Below are 20,537 nucleotides of genomic sequence, written 5' to 3' on the forward strand. Positions count from 1 at the left end.
ACTGCAATTGACTCCGTCTCTACCTCCTGAGTAGCTGGGATTACGGGTGTGAGCCATTGTGATGGGCATCCATCTTTTTGTTTTATTAATAGTATTTATTAATTGAACAGAACAATGGGTTTGTTTTTAAAGGTTTATACATGCATATAATATAATTTGATGGTGTCCATCTCCCCCACTATCCTTCCTTTCCCTCCCTATCCCATTTCCTTGGTTTCCTTAATCTTTTCTGATAGCCTCTCTTCAATTTCATGTTATCATTCTCTTTAGATTCCTTATATGAGAAAAAATATTTAACAATTGTCTTTCTGAGTCTAGATTATTTTGTTTAGCATGATGATTTGGTACCCTCCATTTTCATGCACATGTCATTACTTCATATTTTTAAAGAATAAATAATACTTTATTGTTTCGATATTCTACATTTTCTTTACCCATTCATCTGTTGATGTATTTCTAGACTGATTCCATAACTTGGGTAATTATGAATAGTTTCTTGATAAACATAGGTGTGCAGGTATTTATTGTGTGTTAATATTTATTACTTTAAGTATATGCCCAGGATTGATATATAACTTTTTTTTTTAGTTCTTTAGAGAAACTATTATACTGGTTACTATAGTGGCTGAACTATGTTACATTCTTTTTCCCCGCATTCTCTCCAACATTTTTTATATTATTTTTTTTTCTTTTATTGTCAAAGTGATGTACAGAGAAGTTACAGTTTCATACATTAGGCATTAGATACATTTCTTCTACTGTTTATTACCTCCTCCCTCATTCCCCCCTTCACCCTCCCCCTTTCCCTCTCCCTCCATGAGTTTTTCAGTTGGTTTACACCAAACAGTTTTGCAAGTATTGCTTTTGTAGTCATTTGTCTTTTTATCCTGTGTCTCTCAATTTTGGTATTCCCTTTCACTTTCCTAGTTCTAATACCAGTATACCCAGTTTCCAATGTACTCAGATAAAATACAGTGATAGTGCAGGTACAGCCATAGGAAGGGGATACAAGAGGATCATCAACAATAGAAGCTACGGTACCACATGGCATGTTGAAAGTAATTACAACAGTGATATAACAGTCATTTCCATAACATGGAGTTCATTTCACTTAGCATCATCTTATGTGTTCATAAGGGCATAGCTATTGGGCTCTTGTGATCCTCTGCTTTGACTAGCCTAAACCTGTGATAATTATTCCCTATGAGGGAGACCATAGAGTCCATGTTTCTTTGGGTCTGACTCACTTCACTTACTATAATTTTTTCCAAGTCCTTCCATTTCCTTACGAATGAGGCAATGTCATTCTTTCTGATAGAGGCATAAAATTCCATTGTGTATATGTACCACATTTTCCTGATCCATTCGTCTACTAAGGGGCATCTGGGTTGGTTCCATATTTTAGCTATGACAAATTGTGCTGCGATGAACATAGTTGTGCTGGTGGCTTTAATGTGTTCTTGTTTGTGGTCTTTTGGGTAGATGCCCAAAAGTGGGGTTGCTGGGTCATAGGGGAGTTCTATATTTAGCCTTCTGAGGAATCTCCATACTGCTTGCCAGAGTGGCTGAAACAGTTTATATTCCCACCAACAATGAAGTAGGGGTCCCTTTTGGCCACATCCCCTCCAACATTTATTATTGTTAGTTTTCTTGATATATGACATTCTTACTGGGATGAGATGGAATCTCAATGTTGTTTTGATTTGCATTTCTTTTATGGCCAGTGATGTAGAGCACTTTTTCATATGCCTCTTGGCCATTCTCATTTCCTCATCAGAGAAGTCTCTTTGTAAGTCTTTAGCCCACTTGTTGAGCGGGCTGTTGGTTCTTTGCGGTTTTGTTTTGGAGGAATTTAATTTTTTTAGTTCTGCATAAATTTTAGATATGAGGCCTTTGTCCGTTGTATGGCCGGTAAAGATCTTTTCCCAATCTGTGGGGTTTCTGTTTATCTTGTGAGCTACGTCCTTTGCCCTGCAGAAGCTCTGCAGTTTGATACGGTCCCATTTGTCCATCCTTTCTTTGATTTGTAGCATTTCTGGATCTTTGTTAAGGAAGTTCTGTCTGGTGCCAAGGAGCCCAAGTGTTTCTCCTACTGCTTCCTTTAGTGTTTTCAGGGTATCTGGTTTAATTTCAAGGTATTTGATCCATTTGGAATTGATTTTGGTGTAGGGTGATATATATATATAAGGATCTAGTTTTAGTTTGTTGCAGGTGTTGAACCAATTTTGCCAGCACCATTTGTTAAAGAGGCTATCTTTCTTCCATCCTATTTTTTTTAGCTCCTTTATCAAAGATTAAGTAGGCATAGTTCTGTGGGTTCATTTCTGGGTCTTCAATTCTGTTCCATTGGTCTTGAGGCCTGTTCCCGTGCCAATACCAAGCTGTTTTTATTACCATAGCTTTATAATACTTCTTGAAGTTTGGTATTGTAATTTCTCCAGCACTGTTCTTTCTGCTTAGGATTGTTTTTGCTATTCTGGGTTTTTTATTATTCCATATGAATTTTTATTTTTGATTATAATCATAATGGCCATTCTGGCTGAAGTGAGATGACATCTTATTTAGTTTTGGTTTTCATTTCCTGGATATCTAAATATGTTATCATTTTTCTCATGATTACCGATTATTTGTATTTCTTTTGAGAAGTGTTCATTGGAGTTTGAAATGGATTTGCATTTTCTGGGAAGACCTCTACAGATTTGACTATTTTTGAGATAAGGTCTCAATTTTTGCCTAGATCAGCCTGTACAGTGATCTTCCTATTTAATGTTCCCATCATAGTTGGGGTAACAAATACACGCCACCACACCCATCCTTTTCTGTTGAGAAGGGGTTCTAGCCTTGGAATATAACCTTCCCAATATCTGCCTCCTGAGTAACTAGGATTGCAAGCATGAGCCACCCCCATCAGCTTCTTTAGTGCTTAGGTTTTTTGAGTTGTTAACATGTTTTGGCTATTCTCTGTTGAAAGAATTTCTGGAAAACATTTTCTCTTATTTTGTAGGCTGTCTTTTACTTGGTTGTTTTCTTTGCTGTGCAGTGCCTTTGCCATTTGAGGTGATCCTATTTGTCAGTCTTGCTATTTATTTATAAGCTATTGAAGTTTTATAAAGGAAGTTATTTTCTGTGCCTGTATCTTAAAGTGTTAGCCCAAAGATTTCTTTCAGAAGTTTTAAGGTTTGAAATGTTAAATTAACATCTTTAGTCCATTTTGAGTTGATTTGTCTTCAGGATGAAAGATAAGGATTTTGCACTAGACACATTTTAATTTTTAGGAATGAGATTTTGAGACAAGCAGTACTATATAAACTTTATATTTTTGTGCGTAATATAATAATTTATGTCATGTACCTATTTTTAATTCTTATAAATTTATGAGGCTTCCTCTTATTTTAAAAATGGATCAAGTTTTTTGCTCTTTGTTCCTTTCCTTGTATTTCTACTGTTATTTAATCATTTCCTGATTTATTTTTTTGTCTTTAGATCCCATTAATTTAAATTTATGTTTTCTTGACAAAAATTATTTTAAAGTGAAAGAACCTGGAAAATAGTTAAAAGATTTCTTTTACCACAGTTTCACTCCCTTAACAAGTCTAATACCTTTATTGAGACTATTAACATGCTAACATAACACTTCAATCACAGTTTCTATCTTATTCAACAAGTTCTTCCTGAAAGGGTTGAAAAACGTTAATTTTGGTCTCAGTGTAATAATCAAAAAGTTATCTCTAAACCATGCTTAATTGTCTGATAACTAATACTCTTAATATCTGTACTTATAGAAATGTTATATATTTACTCTAATTTCAGTTAATTTGAACATCTCTTACACTACCCATGTGTCTCATTCTGAGAAAATCTATAGATTTAAAAAGTTTATGACAAAATGTAAATATAAAGAATATGGAATTTTAAACACTGAACATTGAACAGAAATAAAATGAAATTTCAAAAATCCTACAAAAGAAAGCTGTTCTGTATATTAACCTGAGTGAGATAATCTGCCTACAGAATTCTGATTTTTTTTTACTTGAATTGTGTATGTCATATAAAACAGTTAACCTGCTGAATGCTAGTGGCTCATGCCTGTAATCTTAGTTTTTAGGAGGTTTAGATTTGAAGATTGCTGTTTGAAACCAGCCTGGGCAATAAAGTCCCTGAGTCTCTTAACCACCAATTAACCAGCAAACAGCTGGAAATGGAGCTGTGACTCAAGTAATACAGTATTAGCTCTTAGTGAAAATGATAAAGTCAGCACCTGAGTTCAAGCCCCAATACTGGCACAAAAACAAAACATCAGTCAAAAGACATATTATTTGGCCTAAATTACTACAAACATTTTACATGCCTGAAGTCTCAGTTCTATTTTTCTAATAATTCTTTATTTTGAGGTAATTATTATATTCAGTATAGGAAGAAGAGCCAGGCTGTTGAGTGACTCATGTTCACAAGCTTATTGGGTCTGGTGGAGATTCAGGGAAGAATATGCACTGGGCGTAGTCACAGAAGACAATTAATTTTAGTGAAATCAAATATAGGTGGAAGTTAATATGATGAAAACTCCAGATCTTGGCTGAGTAAAAGAGTGATGCTGAGGGAGCTATGGTACTGGAAAAAAATCCAAGTTCTCAGGTTGATCTTGAAGAACCCAGATTAAAATTGAGCATTAGTTGCAAAATTAATTCATATCAAACTATTGACCAAGGTTTTGCTAATGTCTTAATTTAGTGACTACATTTCTTTTAAATGGTTAGTTTGATGATCAATTTCACTTTGGTGACACCATCATCACTTTCTTCTTATAATTTCATAGTATAAACATTTTGAGGTATTTTTGTTATCTTTAGTCTGTCCAATTTATCTCCAAGGAGCAGTTGTCTTTTTTTTTTTTTTAATAATTCACTTTCCCCTTTTTTTCAGCCTTTTTTTTGTAGCTAGGATTGCAGTGGTGAGCCACCAGTGCATAGCTATGGGTTTTTTGGTCTGTAGCAACTAATATTCTGCCTCAGTTTTAACATTTAGAATGATTTCTGGTGGTAAAATTTTTCAGGTAGGACTTTAATTTGTGATCCTCCTGCCTCAGCCTCCTGATTTCTGAGATTACAGGTATGAATTACACTTAGTCCTTGTCTGATTTTAATTGAACATTTTATATGATTCAACCCTCTCTCCTCTCTTAGTTAATAAATTACACCTTTTTTGTTGTTGTTGTGGTCCTGGAGCTTGAACTCAGGGCCTGGGTATGTCTTCTAGTACTCTATCACTTGAGCCACATCTCCACTTCTGGCATTTTGTTGGTTAACTGGAAGTAAGAATCTCATGGTGAACTTTTCTGCTGGGGCTGGCTTTGAATTATAATCCTCATATCTCAACCTCCTGAGTAGCTAAGATTACAGATGTGAGCCACTGATGCGCAACTCAATTACTCTTTTAAAATACTTTTTTAATAGTTGCCCTTGAGTTTTCAATACACATTTATAGCTAATCCAAATTCACTTTTAGGTAGTATTGCAACAGTTCATGGGTAGTACAAGTTCCTTATATAAAGGTATTCTCAATTCCTCCTTCCTATCTTTTATAATATTTTGTCATTTATTGCAAGTTAGAATTACTAAATATAATTGATATTACTATTTTATGCCATTTAATCAAGAATGGGAAAAATAAATGATTTTATTTTATTTATTTATTATTATTATTTTTTTGGCCAGTCCTGGGCCTTGGACTCAGGGCCTGAGCACTGTCCCTGGCTTCTTCCCGCTCAAGGCTAGCACTCTGCCACTTGAGCCACAGCGCCGCTTCTGGCCGTTTTCTGTATATGTGGTGCTGGGGAATCGAACCTAGGGCCTCGTGTATCTGAGGCAGGCACTCTTGCAACTAGGCTATATCCCCAGCCCCAAATGATTTTATTTTACTGCATTTTTTCCTTTTCTTGGATTCTTCCTTTCTTTGCATTTTGATGTATATCATATTCCTTCTTTTTGAAGAATTTCTTTTAGTGTTTCAGTTATTATTGATTAAAATATGTTCTTTCTTTAGATTTTTCTGATAGTCCTATTGCATACATGTTATATCTTTTGTAATTGACCAACAATTAGCTCTTTATTTTGTTTGCTAATACTAGGGCTTGGACTCATGGTCTTAAACTCCTGCTTGCCTTTTTCACTCAAGAATGGTGCTCTCCACTTGAACAAAACCTCCAGTTCCAGCTTTTTTGCCAGTCCTGGGTCTTGAACTCAGGGTCTGAGCACTGTCCTGGGCTTCATTTTGCTCCTGGCTAGCACTCTACCACTTGAGTCACAGCGCCACTACTGGCCTTTTCTGTATATATGTGGTGCTGAGGAATCAAACCCAGGGCTTCATGTATTCGAGGCAAGCACTCTACCACTAGGCTATATTCACAGCCCCAGTTCCAGCTTTTTGCCAGCTATTTGGAGACAAAAGTCTCTGAGGTTTTATCTGCCTGGTCTGGTTTCACACCTCAATCAGATATCAGCCTGATTAGCTAGGCTTACAGGTGTGAGCCACTGGCACACACCCCTTGGTTAATTCTTGAATATTCCATTCTTGTTCATTATTTCTCCTTTTTATATTTCATTTTGGGGTTTTTCAATTGAAATCTCTTCCAGCTTACTCATTCTTTTCTTAGTTGGTCCAGTCTATATATGAGTCCATAAAGGAATTCTTCATTTCTGTTACAGTGCTTTTAATTTCTTGCAATTCCTTAGGTTCTTGTTGTTTCCATCTCTCTGCTTAAATTTCTCATCTGCTTTTGCATGATCCATTTTTTTGCATTAGAACTTTAGGATGTTAATTATAGTTGTTGCTAATTCCTATACTACAATTCTAAAGTCTCTGTCATATCTGAGGTAGGATCTGATATTAACTGTATTAAAAAAAGAAAGATACATATACTGTGTCATATAATTTTTATTGTTACAGAATGCCAGCAATGATACACTTGTTAAATGGAATTGAAGTAAATAGGCTTTTAGTGTGATGTTCATGTTTTTATGGCTTGAAATTAAGCTATGTTTGCTATTTTCTGGAGCAGTAGGTATCATAAGCTCAAATTTCTTTTGGCATCCTTGTTTTTGGTCTTTGTCTTTTGGTTTCCTGAGAATTTTTGCTCAATAAAGTCTGAGGCATGCAGTTGTTTTCCTCTGTTATTACTATAACGAGTGTTATTGATGTGGGGAGAAGGTATAGGCATGGCAAACATTCTATCATCCCTGGATTAGAACTTTTAGCCTGGTGCTAGTGGCTCGTGCCTGTAATCCTAGCTACTCAGGAGACTGAGATCTGAGGATCATGGTGTGAAACCAGCTGGGGCAGAAAAGTCTTTGTGAGACTCTTATCTCCAATTAACCACCAGAAAACTGGAAGTGGTGCTGTGGCTCAAAGTGGTAGAGTCTTACCCTTGAGCAAAAGAACTCAAGTGCAATGAACTCCACGTTACGGAAACAAGAGTTATATCACTGTTGTAATTATTCTCAACATGCCATGTGAACTCATACTACTTTTTTTCTCTTTTTCCTTGTATGTTTGGTTGACTGAGTGGTTTGTCTAGTTTTGTTTTTCTTGTAGTCCCTTCCTGTGGCTGTACCCTTGCTACCACTGTGTTACATCTGAGTATCCTGGATATTGTCTATACGGGTAATAGAACTGGGGAAGGGAGAGGGAATACCAAAATCGAGAGACAGAGAACAAAAAGACAAACCATTCAAAAAGCAACACTTAGAAACCATTTGGTGTAAACCAATTGCACAACTCTTTGGGGGAAAAGGGAAGGGGGAAGGGGAGGGGGAATGAGGGAGGAGGTAACAAGTAGAACAAGAAATGTACTCACTGCCTTTCATATGAATCTGTAAACCCTCTGTATCACACTTCGACAATGAAGAAAAAAAATAAAAAAAAAAACCAACTCAGAGACAGCACTCAGGCCCTGAATTCAAACCCTACAACCAACAAAAAAAAATTAAAAAGGACTCAGATTTTTAGTGAATTTGTGCTCTTTAACTGTGATCATCATATGTTATATTCAGGTTTTTATCCCTACTTAGTTGAGACAGGAAGGCTAAAGTTGGTATTTCCATTTTCAACTGGAAGATTGGAAGAAGCTAAAAGTATTTTCTTTCTCTTCTTTTCTCTTTATTTTATATTATTTTATTTTTATTGTCAAGGGGGGAAGCACAGAGGGGTTATAGTTACATATGTTAGGTAGTGAGTACATTTATTGTCCAACTTGTTACCTCCTTCCTCATTTTTCTCCCTCTTTCCCTCCTCCCCAGTCCCTCCTCCCAAGTTGTAGAGTTAGTTTATAACATATTGTCTTGTAAGTGTTGCTGTTGCATTGGTTTGCCTTTTACCCTTTCTTTGTCTTACCATTTTAATGTTCCCCTTCCCTTCTCTAATTCAGATAGATATAAGTAAAATACCCAGGGCACCAGCATCAAATATAGTGACAACGAGTTAAATCATAGGAAAGATGAACAGAAGAAAAAAGAAATAATTTCACATAGTACATTGAAAATAACAGCATCAATAATAAACCACTTGTTTCCATATTTTGGAGATAATTTCCCTTAGCGTCATCTTATGTGATCATACGTACATAGCTATTGAGCTATTGCATTCATGTGCTAGGACTATCCTAGACATATACTAATTATTGCCAATAAGGGAGACCACAGAGTTTATGTATCTGTCAGTATGGCTCACTTCACTTAGTATAGTGCTCAACATCCCTGGCCATAAGAGAAAGGTAAATCAAAACAACATTGAGATTCCACTTCACCCCAGTAATAATGGCCATCATCAAGAAAACTAATAACAACAGTTGCCAGTAGAGATGTAGCAAAAGGGAACACTACTTCCACCATTGGTGGGAGTGTAAACCTGTTCAATCATTCTGGAAAGCAATGTGTGGAGGTTTCTCAGAAGGCTAAACATAGAGCTCCCTTATGACCTAGCAATCCCATTTCTGGGCATTCATCCAAAGGAACACAAACAAGGCTATACTAAAGCTACCAGCACAACTATGTTTATAGCAGCATTATTTACCACAGCTAAAATATGGAACCAACCCAGATCCCCTTCAGCATATAAATGGATCAAGAGATTGTGGTATATATACACAATTGAATGCTATGCTTCTACCAGAAAGAATGACATTGCCCCATTCGTAAGAAAATGGAAAGACTTAGAAAAAAATCATACCTTCCTTCATGTCTATTTTTATTGTTGCCTGGATCATCTACTCTTTTACCATAAATGTTGCTCTTTGTTTTTTCTGCTCATATTTGCAAATATTACAGGTGAATTGTCTTTATATATTCTAGGAAAATTAATAAACTAATGCTTTATAGTTTTACAAGTACTTTATGTTTTATAGTCTTAAGAACTGCAATGGGTAGTGTGGGCCATAGTTTATTTCTACAGGACTCGAGCTTATTTCAGAATGACCCTGGGAAAAAGGAGCTTACTAACATTTCTCTTATTCGAAATGTCGTTTTTTCAGTAAAACCTACAAAGATCAGAAATAACTGCTGCTTCTCCTTTTTTCATAATTTTACTACTTTCTTTTTTTAAATTGAAGCATGAGGCACAACCCATCAGTGAATTTAGAAGTAGAAGTGCTTGGTTATTAACCAGTGGTTGCTTTAACTCAATGACTGATCTTGATTCTACCTCAGGGTGAATCTCCATCATTATAATTCCTTTCAGTTTCTGGTCTTACATTTGCCTTCAGCAAATCAGAAAGTTTTCTCATCTTCAGATAGAATTGATACATAGTACTGAAAGACTATGTAGCTCACTTCAAAGTTAGCAGTGTATTTAGTGATATTAACTAAACTTTCTAAGCCCCAGTTTCTTTTGTAATGAAAGACCTATCATATGGGGCTAATGAAATAAATGAAAATTAAAGGTGATAATTCATAAAAATATTTTTATTGTGCCTTATAGATAATAAACATGGTAGTGACATCTGTCTTTGCAATAATTGTGTACAGAGTTGTCTTTTTTTTCTAATGTACTAAAAGAAAGGCTGCTCTCTACTTCCTTGCAACTACCAACAAATAAGCTTCTTTGGTAGAATATAAAAACATTTTCTTTCTTTATTTAAATAGATTGCAAATTTAGACCTTGCTGTATTTGTAATGGAACTTCAGAATATCCCCTGTCCTCTGTTACTGAGCTTTAAAAAGGTACCATCTAAGAAAGGGTATTGCTTTCAATTGCTTAAAGTCTATTTATTCTTATAGAAAAAAGAGTATCAGATATCTCAGTAGACTGTTTCAAATGCAAATGTATAGCTCATGAGAGAATAAAACTAAATCAACAGCAAATCATTTTTAGTAGTATAACACCATAGCAAGGCACAAAATTACTCCCTTTGAATCAAGGAACATAACATTTATGTAAGCCTCTTTTTTCCCTTTTAGAAAAGTAAAAATATAGAAATACATATTACTATCATATATCTGAAAGTTTGCCATGATTTCCTGTGTAAGTATTTGTACTAGAAGTATAAATGGAATTGGACGAGACTTTAAAATTAATTAAGTTTATACTCTTATTTTGTAGATTAAGAGAGTAATGACCAAGTTATTCAATGACAGAGCTAGAAGTTGAACTTGGCCTCTACTCCCATCACAATTTTCTTTCAAATTATTCTGTCTCTAATTTTGATTCACAGCATTTTTGACTCCAGAGTCAAAATATTTTTTCTAGTGGTTACTTTTTTGCGTAACAATGTAAAAGATCTTTAAATTCAAAGAAATTTGATAGCTTAAAATAAGAAAGTATTTGTTCCTTCAAGCATGGCTTAAATTAAGTTGAAATGTGTTGACCATTAAGTAGTCTGAAGAGACTAATGTGTCAAGAAGAAAACAAAAGATTCAGTTAAAGGCCGTCACCATAGTACCAATGGTTCTGAGTTTTTTGTTTAAGTACTAGGACAGGAGGAATGATGGAGTGAAGTCAAGAAAAGGTATTCTTAGTGAATAGAAAAAATGCAAAGTTTCAGCTCCTGAAAATGTCTGGAAGTGTATAACAATAAAGCTTTGTTCATTTAAGGTTAATATTAACTGGAGATGATTTATGAAGTTGGAAGAGAGAAATGAATGATGTAATCAAGATGTGTGACAAATTGAAGCAATATTGAGGACACCGATATTGTTAACAGACTTAGGAGTAGAGCTAATATACACATAAAATAAATGTTAGGATCACCTAAGATGGGATAAACTATGAAACAGTGGCCACAAAACAAAACTATCTGGCCACAGTAGATAATGTATTTATCATCATTTCTGTGTGTTTTATTGAATAACAAAAATGATAGAACTGGGTGTCCCTTTGGGGTATACCCATGGTTAGCTTATGGTGTTATATTACTTCTAATATATATAGAGCTTAGGTGTGTTTCTTTGAAGGTATGTATTAACATATGCCTGTATGATACAGGTTGTAATATAAAAGATAATGAGAGTTTAAAGAAGATAAATTAATTTTCATTTAATTCTCATTTTTTAATGCTAGCCTCAGCAAAAACAGATTACCAAGATCCTATCTTGTATGATGGCCCAAACCTGTAGCCCAAGCCAGATAGGAAGTAGATGTAGGACCAACTCTGGCCAGGGCTGGCCAAGGCAAAAATCTGGGACTGGATCTGAAAAATAATTAAAGCAAAAAGGGCTAAAGATATGGTATAAATGGTAAAATGCTTGCTTAGCAACTGCCAGAAAGAAAGGTTAGATTTATTTGGGAAGACAAAAGTATCATAGTTATTGTTCACTAGACAATTTTTTAATGGTACTGTGGTTTCAACTGAAACCCTCAGCTTCTTAGCTGAGCCAAACTTCTAGACCTGATTTTTTTAAAATTTATGTTTATTATAAAGGTGATGTACAGAGGGGTTACAGTTATGTAAGTCAGGTAAAGAATGCATTTTTTGGATAAGAAATGTACTCAGTGCCTTATGTATGAAACTGTAACCCTTCTGTACATCACTTTGACAATAAAGAAATGAAAAAAAATTCCACGTTATGGAAACAAGTGTTATATCATTGTTGCAATTATTTTCAACAGGCCATGTGAAACCGTACCTTTATTTTTTGTTTGTTTTTCTCGTATTCTCTTCCTGTGGTTGTACCCCCGCTATCACTGTATCTCATCTGAGTACCCTGGATACTGTATACACATGTATTAGAACTAGGGAAGGGAAAGGGAATGTCAAAATCTAGAGACAAAGGATAAAAAGACAAACGATTCCAAAAACAATAATTACAAAACCATTTGGTGTAAACCAACTGTACAACTCATGGGGGGAGGGGGAGGGGAAGATGCAGGGGAAAAATGAGAGAGGAGGTAACAAGTTGAACAAGAAATGTACTCACTGCCTTACATATGAAACTGTAAACCCTCTGTACTTCACTTTGACAATAATGGAAAAAAATTAAAAATACATGTTTTGGACAATGTCATCACTTTTCTAGCTCTCATTGTTTTTCCCTGCCATCCCTACTTATAAATTGTACAGTTAATTTTCAACATAGTGTCCAGTGAGTACCTTTGCTACATTTGTCTACCCTTTGTCCCTCCATTTCTGTGCCTCACCTTACATTCCCAAAGACATATAAATGAACAAACAGATGAAAAAGAAAGAAAATACAAACAGCAAAAAAGAAAAACACTTGTTTTCATTTCCTCTCTTGCCTGGGCACACACCTTATCTTGACCCACCTATATAGTCTTGCTAGCAACTGAGTGTGCCCGTGCATCCAAATCTTCCTTGAAAACAGGTCTCTTGGATATTTTTTTTTCTGTCAGGCTGGCCTTAACCCAATGTCCCAACAACTTCTGTATCCCAAGTAGCTAGGATTGCAGGGGTGAACCACCAGCACTCAACTCTTTTACTAATTTGAATCACAGCTAAACTGTAATGTTGGCTTAGAGTTAGCAATTTCAGGTTCTGGTGAGGCCTTAACCTGAGATTTGGAAGATTGGTAGATGAATATACTATTTTAAAAAACAGGGGCTGGGGATATGGCCTAGTGGCAAGAGTGCTTGCCTCGTGTACATGAGGCCCTGGGTTCAATTCCCCAGCACCACATATACAGAAAACGGCCAGAAGTGGTGCTGTGTCAAGTGGCAGAGTGCTAGCCTTGAGCAAAAAAGAAGCCAGGGACAGTGCTCAGGCCCTGAGTCCAAGCCCCAGGACTCGCCAAAAACAAAACCCAACAACAAACCACTAACCTCATGAGGAACTTGCTTGTCACTGTGTATAAATAACCTTTTCTATTGTTTTACAAAAGACGCTTAGAAATTATATGTTTTAGTAGCTTCCATCATAGAACAAAAATAAAAAGTTCTTAAGGCATATAAACAAATAATTACTTCTTGAGCACTAAATTCTGATGGGATTTTGTTGTCATAGCTACAATAGAAACTAATGACATCAGCTCTGTTTTCCTAATAAAATACTAACAGTTGAATTATAACTTACATAGTATTATAGAAACATTGAAATATATAAATAGCATTCTGCTGTTGCGATGATTATGAATTCATAGTTTCAATGTAACAAAAATATTTTGTTTCTCCAGCCACATTAGGTACTAGAAAATATATTATTCAGTAATGCTGAATAAAAACCTTTGTTTTCAGATATTTAAGAACATTATTGTTCCACATAAACAGAAAAGGCCAGAAGGGGCATTGTGGCTCAAGTGGTAGAGTGCTAATCTTGAGCAAAAAGAAGCCAGGGACAGTGCTCAGGCCCTGAGTTCAAGCCCCAGGACTGGTTAAAAAAAAAACAGTGTTATTATAAAGTGATGTACAGAAGTTTTGCAGTTACATATGTCAGGTAAAGAGTACATTTCTTTTTGGAAAATGTCACCCATTCCTCACTCTCCTAGTGAATTTCATTTCTTTCTTTCTTGTGTTTATATGTATTATTTTGGTTTCTTACTGAATTAGAATGAATCTATAAAACAAAGTTGGATTACAAAGATGCATTTCTTATTCCTGACTTTAAATGGAAATGGTAGGTTTTGCTGTAACTTTTTGTTCAATAATAGTTTTTAGCATATTTACTCTTATTTTTGTTATTGTTAATATTTATCATATTCAATTAGTTTTCTTTTTCTTTTTTAGAATTTTAAGACAAAAGTGCATTTTGCTGTTATTTAAGTTGTATATATGAATTTTATAAATTCGTAAACAGAATCCTATCAGAAACCAGTAGAAATCACCAATAACCTCCCTCCCTCTTCAAACTCCTCTGTCTCCACCCAGAAAATGATCATTCCCTTTTGTTTTGCCATTTAACAAAGCAGTTTATGAGTAGAATGCATCTTGATCAATCTCATCCCTTTCAGCATTCTCACTGATGCCTCTTCTACCTATCCCTTCCCTCTTCCTTCATAATTCTGTAGGATACACATTAGATTTTGACTGCTTTCTTTCCTTCTTCTCTTCTCCTCTGTTTCTTTCTCTTGGACCAGATTCCAGTCCTTTTTTGTGCCCACTTCCTAGTGGGTTTTTTTTGTGTGTGTGTGTTGAATTTTGACTTTGGCTTACACTGTTTGAGTTCTCCCTCGAATCCACCATATTTCAGTGAATACATTTGTACATTTGTATACATTTGCATACATTCAACACATTTATTTAGAATTTTATAAGGTGAATGTAGCTTCTTTTTTTTTCAAAATTTTATAATCAAACGATGTATAGAGAGGTTACAGTTTCATACATTAGGCATTGGATACATTTCTTGTACTGATTGTTACCTCATCCATCATTCCCCCCTCTCTCCTCCCTCCTTTCCCTTTCCCCCCATGAGGTGTTCAGTTCATTTACACCAAACAGTTTTGCAAGTATTGCTTTTGTAGTTGTTTGTCTTTTTTTACCCTGGGTCTCTCAATTTTGGTATTCCCTTTCAATTTCCTAGTTCTAATACCAGTATAGATGGTTTCCAGTATTCTCAGATAAGATTACAGAGATAGTGTAGGTACAACCACAGGAAGGTGATACAAGAACATCATCAATAGTAGAAGCTACAGATACACATGGGACGTTGAAAGTAGTTACAACTGTGATATAACAATTGTTTCCATAACATGGAGTTCATTTCACTTAGCATCATCTTCTGTGATCATAAGGGTATAGCTATTGGGCTCTTGTGATCCTCTGCTGTGACTTGCCTAAACCTGTGCTAATTATTCCCAATAAGGGAGACCATAGAGTCCATGTTTCTTTGGGTCTGGCTCACTTCACTTAGTATAATTTTTTCCAAGTCCTTCCATTTCCTTACAAATGGGCAATGTCATTCTTTCTGATAGAGGCATAAAATTCCATTGTGTATATGTACCACATTTTCCTGATCCATTCATCTACTGAGGGGAATCTGGGTTGGTTCCATATTCTAGCTATGACAAATTGCGCTGCGATGAACATTGTTGTGCTGGTGGCTTTACTGTGATTTTGTTTGTGGTTTTTTGGATAGATACCCAAAAGTGGGGTTGCTGGGTCATAGGGTAGTTCTATATTTAGCCTTCTGAGGAATCTCCATACTGCTTGCCAGAGTGGCTGAACCAGTTTACATTCCCACCAACAATGAAGTAGGGGTCCCTTTTGGCCACATCCCCTCCAACAATTGTTATTGTTAGTTTTCTTGATATATGACATTCTTACTGGGGTGAGATGGAATCTCAATGTTGTTTTGATTTGCATTTCTTTTATGGCCAGTGATGTAGAGCACTTTTTCATATGCCTCTTGGCCATTCTCATTTCCTCATCAGTGAAGTCTCTTTTTAAGTCTTTAGCCCACTTGTTGAGGGGGCTATTGGTTCTTTGCGGTTTTGTTTTGGAGGAAGGTAATTTTTTTAGTTCTGCATATATTTTAGATATGAGGCCTTTGCCTGTTGAATAGCCAGTAAAGATCTTCTCCCAGTCTGTGGGCTTTCTGTTTATCTTGTGAGCTATGTCCTTTGCCGTGCAGAAGCTCTGCAGTTTGATGCAGTCCCATTTGTCCAACCTTTCTTTGATTTGTAGCCTTTCTGGGTCTGTGTTAAGGAAGTTCCATCCTGTGCCAAGGAGCCCAAGTGTTTCTCCTACTCCTTCCTTTAGTGTTTTCAGGGTGTCTGTTTTGATTTCGAGGTCTTTAATCCATTTGGAATTGATTTTGGTGCAGGGTGATATATAAGGATCTAGTTTTAGTTTGTTGCATGTGTTGAACCAGTTTTGCCAGCACCATTTGTTAAAGAGGCTATCTTTCTTCCAAACTATTGTTTTAGCTCCTTTATCAAAGATTAAGTAGGCGTAGTTCTGTGGGTTCATTTCTGGGTCTTCAATTCTGTTCCATTGGTCTTCAGGCTTGTTCCAGTGCCAATACCAAGCTGTTTTTATTACTATAGCTTTATAATACAGCTTGAAGTTGGGTATTGTAATTCCTTCAGCACTGTTCTTTCTGCTTAAGATTGTTTTTGCTATTCTAGGTCTTTTATTGTTCCATATGAATTTCTGGATTGCTTCCTCTATTTCATTAAAAAATGGTGTTGGCTTTCTTGGATTGTATCTACACTATCTCTGTAATCTTATCTGAGTGTATGGGAAACAGTGTGTACTGGTATTAGAATTAGGAAATTCAAAGGGAATACCAAAATTGAGAGACAAAGGGTAAAATAAGAGAAACAACAACAAAAGCAATACTTGCAAAACCATTTGGTGTAAATAAACTGAACACCGCAGGGGGGAAAGGGGGGAGGGGGGTGGGGAGTATGAGGGACAAGGTAACAAACAGTACAAGAAATGTATCCAATGCCTAACGTATGAAACTGTAACCTCTCTGCACAAAAGTTTTATAATAAAAACTTTAAAAAATGGTGTTGGGATATTAATGGGTATTGCATCGAATTTGTAGATAGCCTTTGGCAATATTGCCATTTTGATTATATTAATCCTCCCAATCCAGTAGCATGGGAGGTTTTTCCATTTCCTTAGTTCTGACTTAATTCCATTTTTCAAGCTTTTAAAGTTCTCATCAAAGAGGTCTTTCACTTCTTTGGTTAAGGTTATTCCCAGGTATTTTATGTTTTTGGGGGCTATTGAAAAAGGAGTTGCTTTCCTGATTTCAGCCTCGGTCTTCGGGTCATTAGCATAGAGAAAGGCCGTTGATTTTTGAGGGTTTATTTTATATGCTGCAACTTTGTCAAAGTTTTGGATCAGCTCTAGTAGCTTGGGGGTAGAGTCTGTGGGGTTCTTTAGGTATAAGATCATGTCATCTGCGAAGAGAGAAAGTTTAACTTCATCTTTTCCTATTTGGGTCCCCTTTATATTTTCTTCTTGCTTAATTGCTCTGGCTAGGAATTCTAGTACTATATTGAAGAGCAGGGGCGAGAGTGGACATCCCTGCCTTGTTCCTGATTTTAAAGGGAATGGCTTTAGTTTTTCACCATTTAGAGTTATGCTTGCTGTTGGTTTGTCATAAACTGCCTTGATTATATTCAGGAATGTTCCTTGGAATCCCAGTTTTTCCAGGGCTTTTATCATAAATGGGTGCTGGATTTTATCGACTGCTTTTTCTGCATCCAGAGATAAAACCATGTGGTTCTTTACCTTGCTCCGGTTGATGTGGTAGATTACATTAATTGACTTGCGTATATTAAACCAACTTTGCATCCCTGGGATTAATCCAGTTTGATCGTGGTGTATGATTTTTTTTGATGACCTGTTGAAGTCGATTGGCCAGAATTTTATTGAGAATTTTTTTTTTTTTTTTTTTTTTTTTTTGCCAGTCCTGGGCCTTGGACTCAGGGCCTGAGCACTGTCCCTGGCTTCTTCCCGCTCAAGGCTAGCACTCTGCCACTTGAGCCACAGCGCCGCTTCTGGCCGTTTTCTGTATATGTGGTGCTGGGGAATCGAACCTAGGGCCTCGTGTATCTGAGGCAGGCACTCTTGCCACTAGGCTATATCCCCAGCCCTTATTGAGAATTTTTGCGTCTATTTTCATCAGGGAAATCGGTCTATAGTCCTCTTTTCGTGATGAGTCCCTGCCTGGTTTTGGGATGAGGGTTATACTGGCTTCATAGAATGTGTCTGGTAGTGAACGTTCTCCTTCAATTTCATTGAAGAGTTTGAGAAATATTGGTGTGAGTTCTGTTTTGAAGGCCTTGTAGAATTCTGCAGTGAATCCGTCTGGACCTGGGCTTTTCTTGGATGGGTGATTACTTCAATTAGTTTTCTTCTAATAACTATTTTATACAAGATGTTTATTTGCACTGACTGCTGGTATCTTATCATGCTTTTTAAGAAGCTTTTGGTACAAACATGTTCTAAATTTTAGTTTTGGTCATTTAAGAATGGAAACAAATATGCTATTAAACTATCTTTGTGATTATTTATTTATTGGTTAATTTATTGATTTTTATTGGTTGTGGGGCTTGAACTAAGGGCCTGGATGTTGTCCCTGAGCTCTTTTCTGCCACTTTAAGCCACAACATCACTTCCCATTTTCTGGTGGTTAATTGGCGGTGAGAATCTCAGGAACTTTCCTGCCTGGGCTGGCTTCAAACTGTGATCCTCACATCTCAGCCTCTTGAGTAGCTAGGATTACAGGCATGATCCACCAGCACTACCTGGCTGGCTACAATATTTTTAAACTTGTATATTATATACTACATTCATCTACATCACTCATAACTTTCTCTTGTCCTCTCAGACTACTGATGCCCCTCTTCCCCCAAATAGCCTTCCATCTTTAAAAGAAAATCTTGAGTCTGTGTTTGAGAGAAAGTATAGTATAACACAATGTTCTCTAGTCTCACCTACTATCTGGCAAATGACAAGTTCATTCTTTATACTTGAATTATATTCTACAATGCATAAATATACCATATTTTATCTATGTAAGAGCACCTAGGTTGAGGTTCAGTAACTTTGTTATTGTGGATAATGCTGCATTCACCTTCAGAATAGTTAGAATTCAAGTCTACGTCCCCACACCCAATTTTTTGTCTATTCAAACAACCAACATTTTTTTTTATTTTTTATTTTTTGCCAGTCCTGGGGCTTGGACTCATGGTCTGAGAACTGTGCCTACACTCTACCTCTTGAGCCACAGCTCCACTTTTGGCTTTTTTTGTTTATGTGGTGCTGAGGAATTGAACCCAGGGCTTCATGCATGCTAGACAAGCACTGTACCACTAAGCCACATTCCCAGCCCCAAAGAACTAACTTTTTGTTTCATGATTTTTGTATTGTTTTATTTTCTAATTTATTATATCTAATAGCTAATTGGGGATTTGGCTTGTTCTTGTTTTGAGCAACTCTATTTTTATTTGAAGTCTTCCAAAAAACATTCCAATTAGCCTAAGCCCCAAGTTTCTAATCCTGATTTTTTTTTCTTATGAGAGATCAAGTAATTTGTCCTTATAAAAAATCTGAATGAGTGGCAACTCAAATTTTTTGTAAAACTGAGAAAATAGTATCATTTCTCTTGGCTCCAATGGAGTGCTTAGTTATGAAAATATATAACGTGTCCTGTGTTCCCATGAATAAATAATGTGTGGATAATTTAAAATTTATTTTCTATATGATTTCTAAGTATCAGGCATTTATTAGACAAGAGCTAATTGACTTGTTTGAAACTGATTCACTTAAGTTGTTAAACATAATGTGAAATATAAACTTTGAGGGGGGACAAAACTATTCATTATAAATAAGCAGCACTGAAAATCTATACTACAATTGGTCAGTAAGAGCACTAACAGCCTTGACACATACCACAATTGACTTTCATAAACTAATAATAATTCATCCTTTCCAGTCAGAATGTATCTCTTTTTTCTTTTCTGATTAAAATTATAGAAACTTCAGTATAATGTTGAATAAAAATTGTGAGAATGGTCACATTTGTTTCTGAGCCTTAGAAAGAAAGCATTTATTTTTGAGTAATTGTTACAATATTATATGCAGGTTTATGTTTATGCCATTTATCAGCTTGAGGAAGCTTCTTAAAATTCTATTCGTACTGTTGCTTGCAATTGTACTTTTTAGCTTCAGAATGGGGTATTGGATTTTCTGAAATGCTTCTTTAAAGTTGTGCTTTTTTGAAGCACAACTTACATACAAAAAAGCTTTATTATTCTCTTTGATATTTTTTAATAAAAACCTTTACCAAAATATAGAAAACTACTTTCACTCAGCAAAATTATTTCATAGTACTTCCTAGTCAGTTCTCCTGAAGGTAGCTAATATTCTGAGCTTTCACCATTGATGAGTTTTGCTTATTCAAAGCTTAGCACAAATCTGTATTCTTAATACAATATAAACTCCTTTTGCTTATAGCTTCTTTTATTTAGTATAATGTTTCTGAGAATCATCCATGATGCTGTATCTAAAATCTATCTGTAGTTTTATTCTTCAGTTCTTGAGTGGTATTTTATTCTATAACTATACCACAGGGTTTTAAAAAGTTCTTATGACAGACACCTGGACTGTTTCCAATTTAAACCCGCTAGTAGCACAATTAA

The 20,537-nt window shown here is 35.7% G+C and overlaps 1 protein-coding gene across 4 annotated transcripts in view; it reads left to right on the forward strand.

The window, feature by feature from the left end:
• Positions 1–20,537, forward strand: part of Stxbp5l (syntaxin binding protein 5L) — a 179,606-nt gene that overhangs the window by 10,238 nt on the left and 148,831 nt on the right. The gene's annotated exons all lie outside the window — the stretch shown is intronic.

The sequence above is a fragment of the Perognathus longimembris genome, chromosome 5, assembly GCF_023159225.1.
Source record: "Perognathus longimembris pacificus isolate PPM17 chromosome 5, ASM2315922v1, whole genome shotgun sequence".
NCBI classification, from domain to species: Eukaryota; Metazoa; Chordata; class Mammalia; order Rodentia; family Heteromyidae; genus Perognathus; species Perognathus longimembris.